Source organism: Ptychodera flava, chromosome 3 (genome assembly GCF_041260155.1).
Source record: "Ptychodera flava strain L36383 chromosome 3, AS_Pfla_20210202, whole genome shotgun sequence".
NCBI classification, from domain to species: Eukaryota; Metazoa; Hemichordata; class Enteropneusta; family Ptychoderidae; genus Ptychodera; species Ptychodera flava.
This window is the reverse complement of record NC_091930.1, coordinates 41,125,399-41,138,415: the sequence shown is the minus strand read 5'-3', so window position 1 is coordinate 41,138,415 and position 13,017 is coordinate 41,125,399.

Here is a 13,017-nt window from a genome sequence, read left to right as displayed (position 1 = left end):
CTGCGGCGTTTCGCTGCCACAATAGTCAGGCTGTTTTTCTGGCACGCTGAGTCGAAACACGGAAATGAAATTAGGAATGGATGCGCTAATCAAAAATGTGATCCTGGCCCCGAAATAATATACTGCAAGCGTGTGAGGGCGCTTTCCCTGACAGTACATCCACAAGAGAATGGACGTCAACTCTAAATCCTTCGTCGCTTTGATCATGCTTTACATCAGCAGAGTTCAAGTTGTGATTTGTCGACTGCCCCATTTCGGTACGGTTAAGTAAAGATGATAGGCAATATGCATAACATCTCCTGACAATCAATTTCCCCTCATTGGATGTATAAACGGCATCATTCCATTTCCCCTAATTATATGTATACACGGCTTCACTGGTTACCGGTTAATTTAAAATTCAGTCTCCACTGCTTAACCCATTAAGGTAAACATAATTTCACTCTGATAACATTGGAACTGTTTATTCTACCTCTCTCTAGATCGCTGCATTCCGCAAACCAGAATATCTTACAAGTTTCTTGTCATTCCAAAATACATTATCTGCAGTGTAAAGAATGAATAATTATATGCGTTTCGAAGATTAGCATATAATTACTATCTATTCGTTACATAAGAGAATTCCTTTGATTGACGCTTGTGTCACCAGGTGTTGAATGCGTATATATTGGTGTAAAGGTCTTTTGTCTTCAGTCTCGGTCGAAACTCCACGATGTCCACACAACAGTCAACACTGCAGAGATACTAAGGAGCTTACTTCAACGCCACCTGGCGTAGCATCATTACTTGCAATTATTGCCCCATCTCGACAGTTGAAGCTACCTCGCACAATTCAAGAGGACGACCAGTTAGAACATTCAGAAACCATTTTACGCTGCCAAGAAGGGTGTACTGACAGTTACGAAGTTCCTTAAACCATGCAACAGACAGCAGTTTGAGCACGAAGGGAGGTATTTGATCACCTGGAAGTCTCTTTGTATGCAGTCTCCAAAGGGGCACACAAAAAAGCAAAGAAGTCCCTGAAGTAAGGTATTTGTCTCGTTACTTATCGCATGACATTATCTAAATTAGCAGACGAGCGAATTCGGCTTGGGGACCGTCTACGAATAGATTTCTGGCGAATTAGCGTATGAAACCGATGTCGAGAAATGAATGCAACGCTCCGGAGGAGAGGAGAACAGAAAATTAAGAAGATGAAACTAAGTCCCATTCCAATAGATTTTTCTCATGAGCAGCTTGTTTCAAAAACGTCAGATTCTGTGACTGTCAAAAAGTTTCTGGCAACCTTTACCGGGCAACCTGCGACCATATTTCGTCTAGTACTTCAGCTTCCACCTTCGGATCGACTCACGGTTTCGTTGCGGACGGTGGTATTTGCAGAACAGATAGACTTTTCCAATCTCTTCTAAGCAGGCAACGACCAGTGCAACAAACTTTCTGCCCAATCAACTCGCTACTCATCCATCTAATCCTGTGTAGTATCAAAACTTTTGTCTTTGACTCTCGTCATTGTCCTAGTAGACCTGAGTGAAGCAGTTTTAAGGCATGTCTGTAGTGGGCACTTTGCGTTGGTCATTGAAATTTTAAAAAGCCAAAATTGTCTGCCATATGTTAAGGTATTTGTCATTTAGCTTCAGCTTGCCTTTCATTCATTCTCCCATGCCATCTCCATTCTCCTCCACCTATTTCTTGAAGTAATTGCTTTTCATGCAGGAAGCATATGTTTTGTGAACAGGGGTATTTTGCAATATTGCTTGAAAACCGTTGCATATCCCAGCATTCGTCTCCTCCTTTCTGTATGGGCTCTATTGCAGAGGGGAAGAAAAAAGGTAAGATTGGTTTAGCGGACCTCGGGGCATATCAATAAATATTCAGAAAAGAAAGATTTCCGTTGTGAAGATCACAGGACTAACTCAAATGTTGAGCGATAACTCTTCTTTGTTACATGTGATTGGGAGTTCCATTATAACCACGTTGACGTTTTTACAAGCATTGTAACTTTATGAGATTTTTACTGTAAATATTTGAGGGAATTTCTTGGGATTTGCATTGTAAAATTGTGGGATTTGCTCGGGATTTGTTGTGTATGAATTTGTAGGATTTGCTTGGGTTTTGATGAATAAGCTTAGTACAATTATTTTATATTTAATTTATTCAGTTTGCTTTACTGTCAGCACAGCTTGTTATTGTTTCTCCGAAGTTGTAAGCATTTGTCAAACATTACGTTTGCGTCCACTGTCATGTTGTATGCTTAAATCGTCTGTTGAGACAGTCCACAATCTGTGTCTTAGATGATGGTTTTTCTGACCATGAATCCTTGGTTTCCGCTAACGTTGGCGTCTGATTCAACGGAATGATTTACTCCAAGCAGGTTGGTTGGTGAATGTTTATTAAGTTTCATTATGTTACGCCAAGCATGGTATTTTCTATTCCTCAAAGGAAAATCGGCGTCATCAATTTCGTTTTCGCAGATCTTTTAACACTTGGTAGATGTTCGGTACGTGAACTTGCGCACAAATGTTGATTTTCTTTTTCATTGCCAGTTGCTCTGGGTAGAGTCACCAGTTTTGTTTTGTTTTGCTTTGCTTTTTCTCTGTATTTTTTTGCGTGTTCTCAGTTTTATGGGGTGTCAAGCAAAGTTCGACTTTTCGTAAATTATAAGCGCTGCCCTTTTTTAGGCTCCCTGCTCTCATTTCTGCATCACATTCTAGTACGTTGGTTTTTTCGATAATCAGTTAAAATTGCTTCTCTGGAGCGTTGCTGTTAATATTTTCGTTATTTACTGTCGTACTTTATTTTTCGCTTGGTTTCGGCGTGTGGGAATCCTGGCGCAGAAGCCGTAGATGCTTAATGTCAAAATTGCACGAACGAAAACAACTTGTCATGTCCTCCGTTCAAGCCTGTATTGTCAGCTATCCATCATCTTAATTATCTCCGATAAGACCATGTTGTTTGTTCTGGAATGTCCGTTTGCAATTTTAAGCGGTTTGCAGATTTTGTGAAAGGTCTCTTTGCTACCCTAAGTGTCTTGTACATCACACAAAGAAGCACACAGCCAGTGCCCGACGATTTTACGAACCATCACCTTCCATTTTAGATTGTCTTACTTTCAATATGCTGGTGACAGTGTCAACCTTTCGGTCGCTCCATGGTTAGAGGCTAGTTTTCTACAATGGTAATTTGGCTTTATAGTTGTTGTAGAGTTGTAATTATCTTCCAGGCGACATCTTCTAGTCTGTTTTTTGATTGCTGACTTTCATGTTTTGATGTTTGCCATTTGTGCAGTGCTGTTGGAATATAATTTGATATTGCATTTACATTAATGTTATCTAGACTCTTTCGAGAGTGAATGACTTTTCTGTCATGCCCATTTTCATGGCCAGTTGTTTATGGTTTTCGCCAATTATGTCTTTCATTGAGACTATTCTGGAGTGAATGACTTTTCGTCGGTCATACCCATTTCCTGGGCCTGTCAATAATTGCTTTCGTCGATTATTTCAGATTTCAGATTTTATTTATTTCAATACAAGGCCTCGGCCCATCGTACATTTCAATTGAAAGTAATATGAGAAAGAGACTGTCAATATTACTTTCGCCGATTATGTCATCCATTGAGGCTATTCGTGATGAGTGAATGAATTTTCGGTCATGTTCTTTTTTCAGGGCTTGTTAATATCATATGTTATTATGGCTTTCGCCAGCGATCTCCTCCATTGAGGCAATTCATGACTTAATGATGCGAGGCAGCATACCTTGGTGACAGATTTCGGGATATAGCTTGCAAACCTGGTGTGGTTTATTTGCAAAAATAGTTTTGTTCTTGCATGTAGTCTATTGGCATCACATTCGTGACTTTTGTTGATGGATCTTCTAGTTTGCCGTTTTTTGCGTTATTATTTTTTTTCCAGATGGAGCAATGAAGAACAGAGTTCGATGGCCCAGCCTTATGTAATCTACATAAACCCTTCCAGATGTGATGTCAATATGGAAAGCAGGTTCACAGTATCAAAGTACAGAAATGGAGGGCTCCACTTGATAAATTGGTATTCAACGAGCATGACTAAGGATGCTGTATTCCCTGCCGAACCGATCTCCACATTGCAGTCCATCGCCAAGACTGGCAGTATCATTGAAAATGGTGGTCTATAACGACATCAGAGGGTTCCATACTTTATCCGGAACAGTCTATTGTACGGTACATCGTTTGGTTCATCCTCTTGAATCTACATTTGAGGGCTGCAGACGCATCTTGGCCAAGCCGACGTTTCTAAAAGACGCTTTCCAGGGCAAGGTGCAGCTGATAACAGTGTGAGAGACAGGTGCTTAGCCATATACGGCGGATGGATATCCACTAGCTCCAAGGACAGTTGCATGATATCGTCGACTTGCTCAACATGGAATTAATGAGAGTAAATGTCAGAATACAATAATTAATTTTTCTGCAGTTTATAGAAATGTCGAAAATTGTCTAGGTATGAGTCGTTGTCAGCCAATAGCTGCAAGATTAACAGATTTTCGGCGGTTCACATTTGTTTATAAATATTAATTTGTAGTTTTGCCATAAGTCCAGCAGTGCCACTAACTCTGTGCAATTCTGTTTATTTGAACCAGTTGTTTTTCACTTCGTTTCTGTATTTATTTTCAATCAGTTCTTGTTTGTTTCGATAATAAGAAATCCCGACCCATTGGCACATCTAGCATGCAATCGGGTTCAGGTTTCCAGAGGTTTTTTCCTATTTTCCATGTAGGTTTTTTATCTCTGGTTTTTCCTGAGCGGCTATGTGCATTTAGGCTTTTTCATACTTCCTGTTTTGAGTATGTTGCTTTGTATTTCACTCTCAGTATTTTTTTCAACCTGTTTACAAGTCTTTAGCTGCTACAGTCTCCTCGTCTTCGGCCTCTATTTATTGCGTCATATTTTTTATTCATTGAGTCCAGATAGACGATTAGTAGTTCATCGATGGAGATATTTCGTACCCGTGCAATGCAGCATAACTACTAGCCTAGCTTTTTCACTCTCGTGGGGTGTGACGACCACCGCATACCGCATATTATCGCTTTTGTGTATCATTTAATTATCAATTCTCGAAGTTCAGTATAGATTGAATAATTATATGCGTTTCGAAGATTAGCATATAATTACTATCTATTCGTTACATAAGAGAATTCCTTTGATTGACGCTTGTGTCACCAGGTGTTGAATGCGTATATATTGGTGTAAAGGTCTTTTGTCTTCAGTCTCGGTCGAAACTCCACGATGTCCACACAAGTATTTTTTATGTGTAATGTATATTCTCTAAATCTTGTAAATGCAGTTTTACAGATCCTGTTTAGTCTGTTGCCTTTAGACAATGCGTTGTAAGGGGGGAATTGTGTAAATAAAAGTGGTGAGTCTTTAGAGGGTACACAGTACGCTCGTGGGGTGTGACGACCACCGCATACCGCATATTATCGCTTTTGTGTATCATTTAATTATCAATTCTCGAAGTTCAGTATAGATAAGTACAGCAGTGTCCCCTTCTGACGTAAGGGTGAAAAAAGCGATGACGTGACTCAACTTCTGGCTTACGTCCATTTACTTGCCAATGTAATGCATTTTTGGGAAAGCTCCCCCACACACTTGCAGTGTTTCTCCCCGACTCACATATTTTAAGCTCCTTACTACTTATCTGTATCACAGAAAGCTCCAAAGCCTTTCAAAAATGCTGCGCATTTTCACAATACCAGAAAATGTGTTTAAATGTCTCTCGTTGACCACACTATTTGCGATTGCTATCTGGTATGATTTTATTACAAACATAGATTTGTTGGCCACGATTTGGTGAAAAATTTTAAATTGGAAGACTCGAAGTTTTCTCCTGTGTTGTTATTTAAGGAAGTTCCTAAGCTTGTTTCCGATTTAGCTGAGGCTGTCATTACCACCTAAATTTAAGAATTTGACTCCGAGGTAGCACGTAAAAATAGATTTTAAAGAAATCCTGTAGAAGTTCCTTGCAATACCATTAATAAAGAGATCCCATTAAAGATCAAAAAAGCAGAATCTTCAGGTTTTGTGTACATATTTCAATAGTGATAACTATGGCGTCATGATCATGTTTTAATATCATCTAACTTAAGTTGTTTCGTAAAGTTTTAACGATATTGAAAAATATACCGGTCTTGGGGCGAAACTGCCTCTTATACAAGTAAATCTTTAAGTGTGCGGGTTTCTGTCTCTACAAGATCATGACTTTAAATAAATGTAAAAGATCATCCATAAATGAATTTCTTGGATCCAGTATTTTATTTTCTTTATCTATTAACTGATCTAAAGAAATGTTTATATCTTCTCCGAAAAGTATCTTTCTATGTGGAAAATTACAATTAGCGTAAAATTCGCTCTTAATTCCATCGCAGTTTAATGTAACCAAGAGGTACGATTATACATTACGATAATGGAAACAGAAAACACCAAGGTAGAGGTAGACATACAAAATAGGTTCTTTATCATAAGCATGAAAATGACATAACATAGAATATTTTCCTTTTCTTTTGCCATAGTGCGCTTAAAGGTATACTATCACCGGTTCCAATTTTGCCACAGATTCCATGGAGAGAGAAAATCTAACCAATCACAGATTTTAAGCGGGTGGCCGCTGTTTAAAAACAGCGCCCTCACATGAACATTTTGAATACCAAGGAACGCCCTTTTGACCATATATGAGCATATTTAGATTACAGGTGACTGTATACCTTTAAGTTATGATGATGATAGTATCAAGTACTGCCATAAAGATACAACACATGGAGCTAAAAGTACTCTAGACTGACTGGCACAGATTGAATTAAGTTTTTAAAACAACCATACAAAACTGAACTACACGTATCAGATGCAGTGACTGCGGTTTTCTCAGTGGCACAAATCGTGGACATTACTGTGATATTAGTAATTTTATCTGACTCCTCTACTGGAGATGGTCAAAGGTATTCTTCATTGACAAGACTCACTTAGCATACAGTAGGAATATTTATGTAAAGCATTGACCGTTCACGAGATCGCGCGCTCATATCATTTTCAAAACTACTTTTTGGCTTTATTTACACAAGTCAATTGGGCAAAGCAAAAAGAGAAATATAGCCTAGTATCGTACTAAGTTTTGTGCCCATCATGTGCTTGTTTTTACAGTAGGCATTCTTCTGACTTTTTGACCCCAGTATTACATGAGGCAAACTACCAGCGAGAAAACACATACAAGTCGACATTCAATTCAGGTCTCGAATAAACATTTTCGTAGAAGAAATGCTTAACTATATTTGAACGATATCAGTCTTAGAACGCGGTCATGTTTTTCAGATGTACATTAATAAAATTAGTCCAAAAATGGGGTTGCCTTTAAAGGAACACAGGGCTTAGTTTCTACTTGGAATTGAATCATTTTACCATGTTTTAGTCGAATCGCCATTGGACGTCTGCCGAACTGCACCACTGAAGAAAAGGGGCAGCGTTATTCACGTCAAACTGTCTATCGAATCATGCGACAATATTGCGCATATATTGAGTGAGATTTGAATATTTCATATATACTCGTGTTCTCGCATTTGCTGCAAATGACATGAGTATTTCCATCCCAACATATTTTATCAACAAAGGTCGAGCCAAGATAACTGTACTTAATAAAAATCTCCATATCAGACCCATCTATAATCGTTGGCTCTTAAGAAAATTCACCCTTCTAAACTAAATACACATATCTTTAGTTCTACTAACATTATATTAAAGATTACTAGGTCTTTCACCACTCAAACGAATAATCAACAATAGGACCATGACCGCCCTCGAGAAATGTAAGCGGTCTGACAATAAGGAATCATCGGCAAACTTCACAATTCATCTATTTTCACTTTTGACTTCCACAACCATCTGAAATATGTAATACTATGCAATATATATGGGAGAGGAGAGAGAACACACATTTGGGGCGAACCTGTAGATGTAAAACACGTTGACAAGCAGCTGTTGACCTTCACACACTGAAATCTCTTGGGAGTGGGGACAATTGGTCTAAAACCGTTGAGTATTTGACTCACTGTACTGTACTCGGGTCACGACCAGTAAATGGCAAATCGGCTGTGCACCACAGTTGAATGGGGCTAATTATTAATTCGCCATGAGGTCAGGATACATGTTGTCCCTAAGTTGGGTCAGCTGTACTTCAACCTCGTAAAGTGCCGGTCGAATTTGAAATTGATAAGCAGTATCAGTGGTCGCCATTAACCAAGGGAATTAGCACACTTCACCTTGATATGATCGTGTGGTGTGGGATATTGAGTTCAAGGTTATGTGCGGCCGCTCATAACCTCAGACACAAAATGAACTCAGAGTCCGAATACTTAAATAAGGGTTGATGTTCCTTCCTACTTAAATGTGAATAGAGAGCATGGTCAGAACTTGTATTTCTTCGACAGCCACTGACTCTACAACAACTACCCCGATTCGTCCGTATCCACGCGGATTAAGACTGTCAGTAACTTCACACTTATTCTTTCTCGGTGATAGGTGGCGCAAAACCAACTGGAAAATCCAGTCCAAAGTTGATGCAATGGATTCAATAAATTGAATTAACTCTGGATTCACCAAACGTCAGTTGAAAAGTCGTTGTATTATACATTATGAGTGGTCGACAGAACATCTACACTCAAAATTTCCAGATTCCTATTGGTAAAAATTGACAGGAGGCATGACCTAAGGATAATATTACTTTAACCTCAACAAACAACCTGTAACTAATTCTGTGTCACTATTATTGATGGCCTGTCATCATTATCCATGGGAACCTTTCAAACATTTGATCACATTTGTTTGAACTGTGTTGTCTGCCTACAGCAATAGACACTGAAAATGGTCTGTGCGAATCTCTAAAATAGTCCATATCTGTTGATTGCCCACCTTTATCCTCTCCATACTAATCAATTACTTGACGATTATTACCTTGGCAAGACAGCTCGTTTACAGATCATAAGGGTTGTCTTTATACTCAGTGAAACGATAAAAATCGTCGTCTCTTTGAAAGATAACCTTTGAAAAATATCATCCATTTCTATAACTCATACACCTGACATTCTGAAGATTTATCACATGGTGGACACAAAGGCTAAACTCTGATCCGGTAAATTTCCATAGCTATCTTTGATTTTACACGTTACCCGCAGCTGGTGTAGTCAAATGCAGTAAGGTAAGAAAGGTGGGACAATTCTTGACAATATTTTAAAGTTATGAAAATTCTACTTATATGTAATTATCTTTGCTTACTTTACCACTTGTGTCAAGTTCTTACTGGTTGAAAATTAGAGTTCTGCTTTAAGTTCCAGTATACAATCGAGGTTACTTAAACTGGGTGAATAAATGTTCACCTCATCTTTCAACGTTTCCATATGGTTATGCATTTTGGGCGTATCGAGTAGAATACACTACGTCCGATAAAGATATCCACCATGGATTGTACAAACCGTCATGAAGTTAAACTGTTTTTTTCCGTTTCACTTTCAATTTTTTTCATTATTTAAATAATTAATAACCTCCTCGATTCGCTTCGCTATCGACAAAACCAATTATATTGCCTGTCTATTCAAAATAGCCGTCAAAGTATTACTGTCCAGTCACAAAATAGATCTTTAGTGTTTGGTAAAAATTCGCTGATCACGTATAATGTTTGCAAAATTTGTCAGACCAAGATATCCGGAATGTCCTGGTTTAATGTTGGTAATCACAAACAAATTGTTTTTTGGGGTAAGTTTAGATGGATTTGAAACGATACGTACACTATCAATCAGTATGAACAATCGTAGGTATGTCATTCACATTGTGAAGGATGAGACTTTGACCGTATATTTTTGGGCACCGCGAGTACGAGTTGCCAGGTCTGCTTAAGGTAATATGCACCTCGAAAGTGAAAGACTTAAACTTTTGCTCAAACTTTCCTCAAGGGATCTTTCAATCATTCTCTATCAAAATCAAGAATAAAAATCGGGGTTCACCGTGCAAATTTTGGTACTAGAGAAACAAATTACCCAAGATTTACCGATATTAGAAATTCAAAATGGCCGCCATCCCTGTGTTAACTCTATGGAGAAAATTTTTTTTTTTTAATTTCGAAAAACTAAGCCGGTGAAAAGTTTTCTTTCACCAAGAGCTTTAAAATGAACCCAACATGTGGTATATCAGAAGAGAATTGTAAAAGTTTGAGAGTCCGAATGTCTGTCCCCGAGGTGCGTTCTACCTTAATAAGTAACTATGTAACGACGTTGTGGTTGGTCAGTTTTTTATATTTTCAGTTGGTCAGGCGAGTGAGATAAAGTAGCTAATGTTGTAAAAGAATACGCCGAAAATTACCATATTTTCATATAAATTCTCCATTTTACCATTTTATGTACTACTTCATTAATTGGAGATGCAAGTTGTGCACTGTGCTAATTGATGTCCGTTCTTATGCATGCCCTGTTATTTGTAAGTGTTTGTTTGTTGTTTAAGGTACGAAGAATGCGCCTCGAGGACAGATACTCAGACCCTCAAACTTTTACAATTCTTCTGTGATCTACCACTTGTTTGAGTTCATTTTAAAGCTGTTGAAGAAAGAAAATATTTCACCGTCTTAGTTTTTTGAAAATCGAAAATTGTATTTTTCTCCATAGAGTTTACACAGGGATGGCGTCCATTTTGAATTTCAAATATCGGTTAAGCTGGGCAGTTTGTTTTTCTAGAACCACAATTTGCATAGCGACCCAAATTTTTATTCTTGACTTTGAAAGAGTATGGTTCAAAGATTCCTTGTAGAAAATTTCAGCAAAAATGTCTCTTACACTTTCGAGGCGCGTATTAGCTTAAGGGAATGTTATCATTTGGCCATGCCTCCTGTTACTGTTTCATCATAGGAACCTGGATTTTTTAATTGACGTGACGTTAATCTAGTGTTTGATTATCCCAATTCTTTTGGGAGTCCATTGAACAAACACATTAGGCTGAGTTACACCTTTGTTTTTGCGCAACCTACAGAGGATAGGTGTGAAGTCACTTCCAGTCTTATCCGCGCGAATAGGCCGACAGATCAAATCCGGGGAGTTATTGGGGACTTGTGGCTGTAAAAGAAAAACACATTCCGCGACATCGGATGACAGTGGTCGGATTGGACAAGGCGGTGGTTTTGCTGTTACATCTACGGATCAAAAGGTAAATGCTGGCACGTACCGGGTAACAAATCAAACGTTGCTATAGTCACTACCACCTGTTTTGTTTATGTGGCTCCTTGGGATCTATTTACTTGCTGTCGGTGCTGTTTCCGGTTGGTTCGATGACTAGCAAGCCTGAGGAGGTTCTGATTGTGAGGTCGTATTAAACGTCGACGTAGGTATCGCAGTGGCATGTACATCTTCACATAACAACCCAACCAGCAAAACGGTTTTTGTAATGATGGTAAGGGAAATTAAGGAATGCGTGGACAGACGAGTTGTGTACAGAGAAAAGGAGACAAGAACATAGGCACGCTGAGTTAGAAAAAATGACCCTCTTTTCGCTTAACAGAATCAATTCGAAAAAAACTTTCAGAAAACAAGGATCCCACGGATGTAAGTGCCTAAAATCCAGAGCAACAATATGATAAGCTAATCATTGATAAAGCTGAAGTTGCTATAAAAAATGTTATATTCAAACGGAGATAACCACTGACCCGATGACGGGTTGTCATTTGACTTTTGAGTTTCGTTGTTCGACACGCACAGATACGTTTGACCACCGTGTGCAATTCGCAAAATTATTGTTTTACAAAAATTGTATTTAATATTTACCCAAAGACACACGAGATATGCAATTTTTTGTACTGCTCAGAGAATGCGACACGATCCGTTGCATTACAAATCATAACTCTGGGTCTCGACTGTATCTATTTACATTATATCAATTGTCTTGGAGTAATCGATCTAAGGCATGGATACACACAGGAAAAAATGAACGTCCGTGAAATGGCCAATCAGCAGTGATCTCCTACAAGTTTTGCTAGTGAGGTACACGGTGAGCAACCTCCCCATCCTCAATGTCTTATGTTTTACGGTAATGAGGTCAATCATTGCCGTTGCTGTCAAACATTAAAGTTGGCGGGAATTAGCAAACTTTGACGGAATACTCGGTACCAGACGGTTTCTATAAAGGAAGTCAGACAGGTGGGACGAAGTCAGAATTTATTTTCTTATCATTTTGATGACGTCATAAACCAAAATGGCAACAGAAAATTACAAAATAGCATATTATGAAGTTCACTATGCTTAGTTAAATAGCCCATTTACGTGACAAACTGATAGTACAATTTGTATTAATATTCCATAAACTCAAGTAAAAGATAAATGTCCAATTTAGGGGCTATAAGTATTATATAGAAATCTAATAATAGTTCATTGAGGCTGTGTGGGAATTCTGATAAAGAGATGTTGTATATTTTAATTTTATCAATGGGGTGACTTCCCATTGATGCACGTGCAGCGCAATTTTCTTCCATCAAAAGTCACGACTATGAAAAAGATTTCCAATAAAATTCTCTCTCCTCTCTCTCTCTCCTATGAAAAAGATTTCCAATATAAATTAACTGTCTGTCTGTCTGTCTGTCTGTCTGTCTGTCTGTCTGTCCTCTCTCTCTCTCTCTCTCTCTCTCTCTCTCTCTCTCTCTCTCTCTCTCTCTCTCTCTCTCTCTCTCTCTCTCTCTCTCTGCAGTGAAATTGCTATGCTGCGACCATCGAACGAATATTTTCCATACATTAGGGGTAATATTAAAAGTTCATTATATAAATCTAACCAGTGTAGTCTGGCAGAGACCCTGCGATTCGCGTTCTTTTCTGTTGGAACACGCGCGCGCCCTTCAGAGGCGCGACGCGATTCCCAGAGCATGCGCAATTGAGAGTGCGTGGCGTGACAGTAGAACGTCTCGTGCTATCGTGCTATCGTGTCGTTAGCTTTAAAAATGATGGAATGTCAACAGAAACTGGAATTACTGCAGA